Consider the following 13,512-nt stretch of genomic DNA (forward strand, 5'->3'; position numbering starts at 1 on the left):
AAAGGAGTCCCGCCCTCTGCTCCCTCCAGGCATGGATTTGGTGGCTTTTATTGGGGCTTTTCGCACAAATGTTAATACATTCACTCTGCTGTACGGACCCAGGATTGCAGCTGGGAGGCTCCAAGCTGCTGACCGACCCTAAGCTGGTCGGACGCCCAAGCATCATCGACAGAGGCCAACACTGGACGCCAGGAGCCCCAGATGAGTTCACTAGTCTTGACAGATGTGTGGTGACCTCCTCACGCCCACGCCTTTGGACGTGTTTTTCTCTTGCTTGTAACTCCCACCTCCCGACTCCCCCCGCCCCCGCCAAATCCTCGCAGCCCCAGCGCTTTCCCCAGCATACCTTCCAGCTCATGCCTCTGACCCGAGAGTCTGCCCAGATCACAGACACCCTGCGGGTGTTTTCTCCAATCATCTGCAGGTCCCACTTCCCCAGCTGGGTTTTTGTTTGTTTGTTTGTTTGTTTTGGGTTTTTTATTCTGGCCCTGTGTATTGCAGGATCTCAGTTCCCTGACCAGGGACTGAACTCGTGCCCCCCCCACCCCCGCCCCCGCAGTGGAAGCGCGGCGTCCTAACCACTGGACCACCAGGGAAGTCCCCCTAACTGGGTGTTTGATGCTGGCCCTAGTGTCCTTTCCTGAATGCCAGTCCCAGGGCTCTCTTACATGATGAGCTCCAGGTAGATATTTTCAACATTTAAAGAAGAAGGAACATTTGTGTATGTTTGGAAAACTACATAATAAAAAGTCAGTTAAAACATAAATGTGAGGCTCCTCAAAATATTAACACTGGCTCCCCCCTACACTCCACCATGAGTCACTCGGGGCCACGTGTTGACATTACTAAGTAATCACCAAGTAACGCAGCTGACAAACCATTGCCAAATACAGCCCGTTGTGCTTCAACGTGACATCTGTGTTTCTAAAAACCACTGCTGCACACAAAATCACTCAATAAACAGCACCTGGCTTACGGGAGTAAATAAGGCCCAGGAACAACTAAATACCAGAGACACGTTCAAAACAGACAGTACCCTAGCGAAAACGGTAGCAGTTTTAACATGATAGATGGCTCATAAACACAAAAATTAGAAAACGAGCACGGCACTTTACCTTGGAAATGACCTGAAGCGGGCTTGCGAACGGGGGGCTGGGCGGGGCTGCAGCCTCCGTGTCCTCGAGGACGGTGGAAACGGGTAGGGCCCGCTGTCCTCGGTTTTCCTTGACACTGTCAAAGGGAAGCAATCCTTCCAGCCTTTAAGCCTGAGGCATGTGTTTCTGCCTTGGAGAGATAGGGCCTTTGAAGCAAGTGTTTACAGTAAATATCTGTTTCATCAAAGTTGAAAATCTAAGCCAACATTATAGACTTCTTTTACAATTAACTTGGGAATCACTGCCGGACATTTGTTTTCGACCTCTTCGTTTTCTATCACCGGCGCTCCGTGCTTTGGAAACCGCAGCGAGGCCTGAAACCACTGAGCCAGCCAGGACGGCGCGGAAACGGATGGCTCCTGCAGGATTCGGGGATTTGGGTGAAGGTGTGCACACACAAACGATGCCTTCCCCGCACGTGCTCCCTGGAGTTCTGAACCTGGAGCCTTAGACGTGGGCGGCGTGGAATGACTGTTTCTTCTTTTTTCTTTAATATAGAAAAGCTCACCTATGCAAAAGCAGAGGAAAGCCCAGCCTTTCGGGACCACAGGCGTGGTGAAGTGAGGTCGCTGGGAGCTGCCTGAGGCGTCCGGCTACCTGCGTACGCGTGCATGTGTGCGTGCTCGCGCCTGTGCGTGCGTGCACGTGTACGCGGGCGTGCACGTGTACGTGGGCTGTGCGTATGTGCGTGCGCGCATGCGTGTTTGTACAGGAGTGTGTGCGTGCTCGTGTCTGTGTGTGTGTGTGTGTGTGCGCGTGTGCACGTGCGCATGTTGAGAATTCCTACCCCGCTCAGTTCAGCTGGATACGGCTTGATGCTCACGGGCAAACGCAAAGTTCACATTATGCTCAGATTTTTCCCTAACGTATCAGTTGCTTTGGAACAAATTCACAAGAGTTATAAACAAAACTAACTGGAAGTGGAAACTTACACGGAGACATCCTTTCTTCTGAACACCACTCTCTCTTCGGTATATTATTTACTGATTTTGATCAATAAATACTTTATTTCATCAACACCTGTAACCCTCCTGAATATAGGTTTTATCAACTAGAAAAAAATAGATGTTTAAAAAAAAAAAAGGGCTTCCCTGATGGCGCAGTGGTTGGGAATCCGCCTGCCAATGCAGGGGACACGGGTTCGTGCCCCGGGCCGGGAAGATCCCACATGCCGCGGAGCAACTGGGCCCGTGAGCCACAACTACTGAGCCTGCGCGTCTGGAGCCTGTGCTCCGCAACGGGAGAGGCCGCGACAGTGAGAGTCCCGCGCGCTGCGATGAAGAGTGGCCCCTGCTTGCCACAACTGGAGAAAGCCCTCGCACAGAAACGAAGACCCAACACAGCCAAAAATAAATAAATAAATAAATAAATTTATAAAAAATATATATATTAAAAAAAAAACTTTAAAAAATAGAAAAGGAGAACAGGAGGAGGAGGGAGGCCTGGAGGAGAGGCTGCACCTATTCCTGGTGACCTGCACGTGTTCGAGGGGTGTGTGTGTGTGTGTGTGTGTGCACTTGTACACCTCTCTCCACATACTAAGCATAATTCCAAGCTGTTGATAGGAGCTTGCAAAATGCTTCTTCCTATCAATAGAGCATGCACAAAAGATACTGAAGATGGCATTAGTGGTGTCTGGATGGCATTCTTTTCTTTCAGGCTAGGAACTCTCAAGTCATATCCAATTTCAGCCCTAAAGTTACCTACTCATAATGAGCATGTCCTCTAAAATCCCACTCTCCACTCTCTTCAGTGACCCTGGGCTGAGCTCTCTCGTCCTCAGCCCTCACCAGCGCCTGTCAGCAGGAGAGTTAGTGTGTTTAAATATCCACAGACGTGTTTACAGTTTAGACATTTCCCAGGAGAGGCTGCCTCTGTGCTCTGCCCGAGTCCCATGCCTTGATGGTAGTAAGTCCTTTCAAAGACCTTACTATTCCTGATGATAATAATCATAATAATCATAAGAATAGTGACAGTCACCTTGTTCTCAGCACATCCTCTGTATGTGCTGGGGTCAGAGATAAAGGTTTGAGGCACATGATCACATTCTATATTTACCACGACCCTATGAGCCAAGTATTACTAACATCCTGGTTCAACAGATGAGCAAACAGACTCAGAAAAATTAAGTAAATCACTTGCCCAAAGACACACAGTTAATAGGTGTGTGTTAAAAAGTCACCAAAGACACTCCAATTGCTTGCTGCTGCCTCTGCCCTTCCCCTCCCCCCATCTGGTAACCTATCTGAAACCACACCTCTTCCTCCACCTTTCCTTGTCCCTTCCTCTGCTTTATTTTTGTTCACCGAATTTACCTTACCTGACCTCATATCATATCAATTATTTGTTTATTGTCAGTCCCCCCGTGAGACTATTAAGTCCTCAGAGGTGGGGACTTGGTTTTGTCACTGCTGAATCTCCAACACCTAGAAGAGGCTGGTCCCCAGAAGTCACTCCAAAAAGATTTGTTCAGTGAATGAATATATCTCACGCTAATTCAAATTAGGCAAAGTTGAAATGGTGTCATGCAAAATATTATTAAAGCTTCACTTTGTTTGCCAACATTTGAAGTGATTCGAATGTTTGCAGATTGTAAGAATTCATCAAGAAGCACACAATTTCAAAGCTGGTAGGACAGGGAAACTATAAGTTGTGTTTATACTGCTAACCATGGTTAAAAGAAAAACCTCGGCTTCTGTACTCCGAACACTTCAGATACTGAAGTGTGGGTTTTTCCACACCAAGCAATACTGACTGGGTGCTACAATTTAACTCAATTCTGACACTGACCGCCCAGCGTCAGCCCAGACCCCACAGGTTAAGGGCCCCGTCCCACAAGACTGTCCCCAGCCTCAGACACCAGTCACAGGGAGTGACTCCCCAGGTTAGCCACAACTTCTGCCCAGCTTGGCTATAAATTGGAGGTTCCCACAAGCCCCCGTCAGGTTCAGTAATTTGCTAGAACTGCTCACAGAACCCAGGGAAACAGTTTACTTATTGTTACCAATTTATGATGAAGCCTTCACCCCAGGAGCAGCCACATGGAAGGGATGCACGGGGCCAGGTGTGTGGGGAGGGGCCCGGAGAGTTCCAGGTGTGCCTCCCTCCCAGACCTCCAGGTGTTCACCCACCTGGAGACTCTCCAAAGCCCTTGAGTTTGGGTTTTCATGGAAGCTTCATTACAAAGGCTGATGGATTACATCCCTGGCCTTTGGAGACTGGACTCAATCTCTGGCCCTACCCCCTCCCCAGAGGCCCAGGGGTGAGGCTGAAAGTTCCAACCCTTTAATCACAGGGTTGGTCCCTCTGGCAGCCAGTCTCCATCCTCCCAGAGTCACCTCATTAACATATATTTGAATGAGGTCAAAAGGGGCTTGCTATGAATAACAAAAGCTGTTCCAATCACCTCTATCACTCAGGAAATTCCAAGGGTGCTAGAAGCCCTGTGCCGGGAACCTGGGACAAAACCAAATATATATTTTTATTATACGTACAATATCACCACGGGGGCACCATTTCAGCTGGAAACTCTGGGTTCAAGACCCCCTGAGCCAGGCTGTTCTTAAACATTGGAAATCCTGGGAGTGATTTTGATGATTCGTATGCTATTATTTTCTCATTCACTAACATTATAATTTAAAGTATTTTGGGTGCCTATAAAAATGTCACCCAAGTACTTACCATGTGCACATGGTGAAAAATTTGCCTGAAGTTCACTAACTTTGGAGCAGAAGTTAGATGTGATGAAACACTCTATAAGGAAGCCCAAACCACACCCTGGGCCCCTCCCTGTTCATTTAGGGGAGCGGACTCAGAGAAATATCAGAGCCACTGGCTGAGAAAACGAAAAAGAAATTACAAGCCCCAGATGGAGGCATTTGTGCCTCACCCTCACCCCGCAGCAAACCAAGACTTAATGGCAGTTTCTTTCTTTTTTTTTAAGAGTTTTTGTTTTTTGTCATTTATTTAGTTTTGGCTGCGTTGGGTCTCCGTTGCTGCGCACAGGCTTTCTCTAGTTGCAGCGAGCAGGGGCTACTCTTCGTTGCGGTGCGCAGGCTTCTCATTGCGGTGGCTTCTCCTGTTGCGGAGCACAGGCTCTAGGTGGGTGGGCTCCAGTAGTTGTGGCTTGCGGGCTCAGTAGCTGTGGCTCACGGGCTCTGGGATCTTCCCGGACCAGGGCTTGAACCCGTGTCCCCTGCATTGGCAGGCGGATTCGTAACCACTGTGCCACCAGGGAAGCCCCTTAATGGCAGTTTCAATCCCTCCTAGAAATGTCACCTTTAAAACAGCCAATCTGCAATTTCCTGATCAAGGCTGGTGAGGTACGACCCCCGCCTCCTCTTCTCCCAAAAGAGGTCAGCCTGGCCTGGAACAATCCTTTCTTTTCTTTGGCTAATAGCTCCCCTTCCCCACCCTCCTTCCGCCTATAAAAACCCCTTGAGTCCCCCACCTGGATGGGATGCCGCCCAATTCATGACTCAGCTAACAAAGCCAATCAGATCTTCAAGTTCACTCAGTTGAATTTTGTTTTTATAACAAAACATATGGCAACAATAATAATAGTTAATGACTTCTTTGCTTTGTCTTGCTACTTTGTATTTCTGTGGCAAAATAGGTCTTGAATCATGTGAGCCAAAAGTCACCTCTTGCCTGTAACGCGACCACCGGGCTACAGGGCCCCAAGTCCCACCTTGTCTGTGGTTCCTGATTCAGCTCCACCTGCAGGGTTGGCGGCGGGAGACGGGACCCCGCCGTCAAGCCATAAGGGTAGTTCTCCAGCCACTGTGTCCCCCGGGGGCGGGCCCCCAACCCTTCACGGCCAGCCCTGAGCTGAGGTTTCTTCTCACCTGGATTGCAGGAGGTCCCATCAGCTGCCCAGAATAAGCTGGACGGGCTTCCTGGGCAGAAGCCTTCGATGATGCAAACCCGTGGCTCCCCTAGGCCACCAAACCGTTCACGGGGCCCTGTGAGAAATAGGTCACTCCTTTGTCCGGAACCCTCCTGTCACGGACTCAGCTAAACGGTAGCTCCTCTTTCAGACACAGAACCAACTGCCAACCCATATGCAGCAGAAAGTAACTTGAATGCTAACTTCCCACACCTTCTGGGGCCCCGCACCGGCCTGTAAGGAAGAAACCAGAGTTAGGTTTGAACCTTGAGGCAGCTCAGTCCATCTCCCTCAGACCCTCCCTGCTTCCTGGCTTCATCCATTGACCCAAATCCCATGGCACTTTCTCCCACAGGGCTGTCCAGTGATCTGACAGCCTGGGAGACCGTGGCATGCTGAGAAGGCCAGTAGGTGGCCCTGGGGGACAGTCAGGACACTGTGACGTAGGAGGAAGGGCTGGGGGGGCCAGTGGGGCGAGGAAGGAGGGAGGCTCTGTCCACAGCGAGCGCTTACCGCATTCCAGGTGGGGCTTGGCCCTGGAGTGCAAAGACAGCAGGACACGACTCGGCCGACCAGCCGGGCACAGCCGGGGGCCTAAGGCTTGAGCACGAGCAAGTCAGACGCCTAACGGGGGTCCTGCAGAGCAAGGAATTTGGGCAGGTGTTTGGGCTTGCAGGACTGCCAGGAAGGTGTCCCTCTGTGCAAGCAAGAGTCTCCTCTGGATAGCTTCTCTGGAGAGCGGGAAATGAAACGAAGGAAATGAAAAAGACAAAGATGGAAAACATGCCGGGTGGGGTAATGGACAGACCACAAACCGAGGCCAGAAACACGAGGGCTAACGCTGAGCTCTTCTGGGAACTGGCTAGGGGGGTGGGGCAGAATTCTTCAGGCTCCGATTTGCTCAGCCATGCAAGGCTCTGGCTTGATTAGGAATAAGCCTACTGTGCACAGGGCCTGACCCCCAAACAGGGCACTGAGAGGCAGCTGCGGCTCTTAGCACGGGGATGCCCAGCTCCTGCCCGTGCACCGTCAGATGGGGGTAAGAGACACCCCAAGGATGCACCGACTTCAAACTGAAGTCACTGATTTCCACGATGCCTTGACACTATCCCCACAAACATGTGCTGAACACCCTCAGCTGCAGAGGTAGGAACTCAGGGGCAATCCCAGCTGACCACGCCATCCCTGGGCTGTGGGTCATTTTGCTTTTACCCCTAGAGTTGCTTCCAAGTTAAGGGAAGAGTTAAGCTGTACACCAGCTCCGTGGAGTCATGGCACTCTGACCGATGCCAAAGCTCACCAGCCATTTTCAGTGTGAAAATTTAGGTGCAGGCAGTGCCTTGCACTGAAGAGCATTTAAATAAGTGCTTTGGGGAGCGGAACGCATGCATCATACACTCTGCTTTGGAAACAGATGGATTCTGGAGCTCCCACGTCTCCTAAAAAGAAGGAAGTGCCGCAGCCCAACCCAAGGTGGTACCACAGGGTGACCATTCCAGAGGCAAGAGCCGGCATCTCCTCCCTGTGTCCCTGGCCGGCATCTCCTCTCTGTGTCCCTGGCGACGATGCACGTGACTGTGGAGGAAAAACTAGTTCTAGATCCCTGGGAAAAACACACAAGGAATGAGATGAAACGTCCTACTTAACTGGCCCCCGAACTCTCACAACCTGTTTTTCTGCTCTTTTCTATTTTATAAGCGTCCGTCCAAACTTTCTCACTCTGTCACACCCGCAGTCCTCAGGCCTGGACCTGCCTTCTCACGTGTCCCCACCCTATCCGTCCATGTCCCTGCACACTGGTCCCGGCTCATCCACAAAAGAGCTAAAACGGGTTGTTGCTGTCTCACATCAGCCTCAAGGAGCTAAGGTCCTTTGTCTATAAATTCAAGACAGAGAATAAGGCCTGGAGCTCACTGTTTTGACCTGCCAAGTAATTTCTAACCATAGAAAAGAGGCATGCAGGCTTCCAAATACCGCTCGGTGACACACACACACACACACACACACACACACACACACACACACAGAGAATGACCCAGTATGCACAGCCAACAGGCATCTAGGTCCTTGGGTGGAGATGTCATTTTGAAATTGCATCTGTAGATCTGGAGGAGAATCTAAGTTTACCCCTTTCTTTCCCAAAGAGAGTTTACTGAACAGACAAGAATGCCGGGCCGTTGAGGCCAAAGCACAGAGGGCCTGATTGAAGGAGTGTACTTGGGGTTTTACGCTCCATATCAGATTTAAGATACATGAAGATTAAAAACACTGGAACTCACCCAATAAGACAGTGTTGGTTGAGGGGCTTCCCTGGTGGCACAGTGGTTGAGAGTCTGCCTGCCGATTCAGGGGACGCAGGTTCGAGCCCTGGTCCGGGAGGATACCACATGCCGCGGAGCAATTGGGCCCGTGAGCCACAACTACTGAGCCTGCGCGCCTGGAGCCTGTGCTCCGCAACAAGAGAGGCCGCGACAGTGAGAGGCCTGCGTACCGCGATGAAGAGTGGCCCCCGCTCGCCGCAACTGGAGAAAGCCCTCGCACGGAAACGAAGACCCAACACAGCCATAAAAATAAATAAATTAATTAATTAATTTAAAAAAAAACAGTGTTGGTTGATCCCATACTAGTGAACTTATTACTTACAGGGGCACAGTTCCAATGACTGTGGGACCAGGGGACCGCTGATTTGGGGGCTGGAGCGCTCAAAGAAGGTAGGACGTTTCTTGGTGAGGTGGAAAGCCGGGCAGGTCTGGAAGGTCCCCACTTGTGAAGTGTACAGACGCACATGGTCTCTCTACTGACCGGCTTTAAGGTGACACTAGGCAGAGATGAGCGAGGGGGTGAGTCAGAATCTGGCTTCGGCCGCCGGGCCTGCAGCGACACACACACACAGATGGAAGCTGTGACCCGCTGCCCTGGGCCAGCTCCATTCCTGTCCTGTCGCCGAGCCCACATTCCAGACTCCATTGTGCCTCTCGGGGCAGCCGAGGAGCCTGCATCTCGGTTGAGGGGGTCTAGGCTCCTGTTCACGGCCCAGCAACGAGCCCTATAGGCCCCAGAGCAGCCTTCACCCCGCGCCCAGCTCCTGAGTCACCCACAGCAGAGCCCCAGCTTGAGTCACTCCGCTGTCATAAATGCCTTCTCATTTCAAAGCTCCTCCTCTGAAAATACTGTCGACCACCACGTCACAGCATAGAAACAAGAGCCTTAGAAACCGAATCTCAGAGCGGTGGGGTGAGCACGTGGAAAAGCCGTGTGTGCACAGCTGACCCCCCAACCAGCAGATGTTCCGATGGGGGGCACCGTCCTCAAGGCTCTGCTCCCCCTCCCCGCCTCCTTCCGGTCCCCAGGAGGGAGTGGACTGAGGGTCCCCCAACCTCTCTGAGCCGGGTGGCCCAAGGGGGTCAGCCTGACTCTCTCTCCTGCCCTCTCGGGCTCACTCAGCAAATTCACTCCCTCTGGCTCTCTAGGATCTCTAGGGTCCTGGAGGCAACAAGGTTAGAAGTACAAAACTGACTTCAAAGCAAAAAGCATCCACAGAGATAAGGAGGGTCACTTGGTAGTGATAAAATGATAACATCTGGACAGTTTCCCACGTGGGGCTGTCCGGTGCCACCGGCAACGCACAGTGCTCTTATCAACATTCTTGCATTGAAATCAAAATTGTTTTGAATATGATCCATTGACCAAGAAGCTATAACAATTTGATATATCTAATAACCTAGATTTAAATATATAGAGCAAAAAAAATGACTGAACTAAAATGACAAATAGACAAATCTACACACATAGTAGGTGATTTTGACATACTCTTTTCATAATTAACAAACATGAAAGTCAGCCAGGATGTAGATTTGGACAACCCAGATACCTCTTGGAAAAACAGTTCAGCATCATCTTTAAAATTACAGATATGCAAATCCAGAACTTCCATTTCGCAAGGTACAGCCCACGGAGAAACTGCACGTGACTCATATTCAGAAATATTCATAACAGCATTGCCCACTGCCAGCAGCCCTGTACGACAGCCAATTCCCCATCTACAGTCAAATGAATAAGCAACTGTGGTATACTCACTGGAGAGGGTCCTATAAGCAGTGAAAACCAGTGGACCAAGTCTGCGCACAACAGCGTGGACGAATCCCAGAGCACGATGCTGAGGCAAAGGAGCAGGATAAAGGGACAGAGCGGGACGCCATTCCTACGCGGTTTAGAAATAAAGCTGAAGTACAGTGTTTAAGGTACACACATGCATGCTCGCACTGTAAAGGGCAGTAAAGAGATGGTTATCACACAGTCAGGCTGTTGGTCACTCTGGGGGGGGGGGGGGGGGGTCAGGGGGTTGACCAGAAAGACGCACTCAGGGGACTCCTAGGCTGCAGGTATTAAACTGTACGTAGATTTTTATGCAACTTTAGGTATGTTGTTATTTACCAGTAAAAGCAATACTTTCAAAACTTAAGAAAAGCTGGTCAGAGCGCCCCCAGGAGCTGTCCTGCCCGGAGAAGCGCCGCCCTCTCCTCCTCTGGTCCCTTCAGGCACCTGGTCCTGCCCGCACCCTCAGCCCCCTCCCCACCCAGACGGCCCAGGGAGGTAGGCAGCTGATCCTGGGATGGAGGCCCGGGCTCTGGCCTCTCCCTGATGGGCAGGCCCTTTCTAGGCAGGAATGCCTGTTTCCTCCCAGGAAAGAAGCAAGGCCCACGCAGCCTGTTTGGGTTCGGGGCCCTGACCTGCCTTCAGCCCAGGAAAGAGGAATCCCTCACAGGGGCCACACTAGTTTGTAAGGACCCACGTGGGGCTTTCTTGTTATAAAAAGCACACGTCTGCCTTCACCTCCCTGTCTCGGGCTTATCAAGGGCAAGCAGGGCTGTGCTGGGGCAAAATTCAAAGATTTAGGATCTTCAACCTGTTGGCATCGGCTGTTCCCAAGGGCCGGAACCGAAGGGTAGAGGCAGACATGGCAGAAAACTAAAGCCAGGCCGTCCGGGTAACATCTCTGAACCACGCTCCTTCTTCCAGCCCTCGGCAGAAATTCCTGGTCCCCAGGGGTGACCCGATGCGGGATATTTCCGGTCCGCGCTAGGGACCCAGCCAGGTCCTGAGGCTTCCGGGAACCCTTTTTTTTTTTTTTTTTAATAGATTGCTGACACTTGTATATAAAATACATTCCCATAACAGACATTTTCCAAAAGCTCTCCAACCGCAGAGCGTCTACCTAAAGCCTGAGAAATGTGAGCCTCTGGCTTATTTCCCCTCTGCTCATCCACGGGCGGCGCCGCCAAAAATGGGCAAGAGCAGCCTGGGCCCACCTCCCAACGCCTCAGCTGCGGAGACAGACGAAAAGCAGGCTTCGTCGTCGTCGCTGGGCCCAGTCCCGCCTTCTTCCCTCTAATGAACCCAAAGGCCGCGGCACCTCGCGCTCCAGGGCGCCCCTCCACTCCCATCCCCCGGGGACGCGCCCACCGACATCCCTGTGCCCCCCCTAAGCTCCCCCTCCCCCTCCCTTCTGTGTCCATCAGGCCACCTGTAGGGGTCACTCCCTCCACCTCCACCTGCTCCTCTCGCTCGCCCGCACCGCCCTGGGCGTCCGGTCCTCCCTGCTGGTCCTCCTGGGCGTCTCTGCCTGGGCCCTGTCTGTGCCATGTGTGACTTTTTGCTTCCACCTTTGCCCCCCTATCTTCAATTCTCCATACAGCAGCAGAGCAGCCTTTTGAAATGAGAAATCAGACCTAGCCAGGCTCCTTCCCCTCACCCCTCCCACCACGTGGCTTCCCTCATTTTCTGGGTAAGATCCAAAGTCACCCCCGTGGTGACCTGGCCCTGCCCGTGTCTCTCCTCACCCCGAAGTGCTCGCCTTCCAACCCGCTCCCCCAGGTTCCTTCAGTACGTCCAGCTCAGGCCCGGCTGGGGGTCTTGCCCCACTGGTCCCTCTGCCCCTATAGTCTTCCCTTGGATCTCCACGTGGTTCCCCATGTGATTCCCTCTCTGGTCTCACGTGTCCTCATTACAGAGGCCTTTCCTGCCCTTGCCTCCTCACCCCATCACCGGCTCTGCTCACCTGCACGGTTCACAGAGGTGCATGACGTCATAGGTATATATTACACGCCTGTTTCCTGCCGCCTCTTACACTAGAAGGTACGTTCTGAGCACAGGGCCTTGGTTGGTCTGAATCATTTCTGCATTCCCAGAGCTGAGAACACTGACACACAGTAGGCACTCAGTAAGTATGTGTTAAATGGATGAATCAATGATTTAAAAATTATATAAATACTTTAAACATTTTATTTTACCTTAAAACACATATATATGGTCAATTATTTGCCAATATTTTGACCCAGGGCCAAAGCCTTTTCTTTGCGCAGTGCCCCAACTGGGGATTCTTGCTGTCTCCTTTTTTGCATAAATCACACCTATAATGTATTATCCACAATTTCAAATTCTGATTACTTTAAATGGGCAGGAGATCTTACAGACTGTTGAAAAGCAAATTCAGTACAGAATGCTTCCGTTCTTAAATTACTTTCCCCCAGTCTCCCCTACACTTACTTTAAAGCAAATCTTTGTTACCTGTATTGAATCTTTCCAAATCATTCAACTTAGCTTTCAAAGAAGCAGTTCTCCCTTTTACACTCATTATATTCACGTACGTAATAGTTAATTGGCTGACTTCTTAGTGTGTCATCACATTTCCTAAGTACAATAACATGAACCATGGGCATCAGCTGGTTTAGGAACAAACCCGGCTCCCCTCAAAGGTGTGCAGGTGAGCTGGGGAGACACCAGGTTCATTGCTACCTGCCAGCGAGTTTGCTCCAGTGAGACAGCATAGAGGAGGTCGGAAAATAGGACTCCTGTAGAAAACAAGTCCCTGATGCAAGCACATGGTTTATCTGATGGAAACCGGTCTGGGTCCCACAGGAGAGACTCAGAAAAGCAAAATTAGGGCAGCTAAATGTAGCGAAGATCCAAACACAGCCTAGGCAAGAAATTTCCTTCTGCCCCTCCTGGCCAAGGAGCTAGCGTTCATGAGAAGGGACTAAAGTTAGTATCAGAGCCATACTGAATGCTGGGTTTCAATCACTACAGTTAACCTGTATCACTGGTTAGTAAACTGAACCTAGCTCTCACTCTCTAGTAAGAAAGACCGGACAGTCATCCTCAATTCTTTGGTGATCCTTTAAATTCTAAATAACTCAATCCTTTTTAAAAGACAGACTTCTGGGGAGTTCCCTGGCTGCCCAGTGCTTAGGACTCGGTGCTTCCACTGCAGGGGGCCCAGGTTCAACTCCTGGTCGGGGAACTAGGATCCCCCAAGCCACTCTGGTGTGGCCAGAAAAAAAAAAGACAGACTTCTGAACCCGAAGTGAACCTAACTTTGAGCTGCTTTCCTCCCTGGGTAACATTTTATACAACCCCAATGTCTCAGTCACCCTGTTCTTCTGGTCATTTGTCACCCACGTGCTGATGGGG

At 51.0% G+C, this 13,512-nt stretch overlaps 1 long non-coding RNA gene across 2 annotated transcripts; it reads right to left on the reverse strand.

The window, feature by feature from the left end:
- Positions 1-552: 552 nt before the first annotated feature.
- LOC309615814 lies at positions 553-10,288 on the reverse strand. Of its 2 annotated transcripts, XR_014237074.1 has the most exons (4): positions 8,686-10,288; positions 6,556-6,678; positions 6,002-6,276; positions 553-5,873 (listed from the first exon to the last, which is right to left on the reverse strand). It is a non-coding gene; the product is annotated as an uncharacterized lncRNA (long non-coding RNA). The 2 variants fall into 2 exon arrangements; XR_014237075.1 differs by having other exon boundaries at positions 553-6,276.
- Between the last annotated feature and the right edge of the window lie 3,224 nt (positions 10,289-13,512).

Source organism: Balaenoptera borealis (assembly GCF_965194805.1).
Source record: "Balaenoptera borealis genome assembly, chromosome: 18".
NCBI lineage: Eukaryota > Metazoa > Chordata > Mammalia > Artiodactyla > Balaenopteridae > Balaenoptera > Balaenoptera borealis.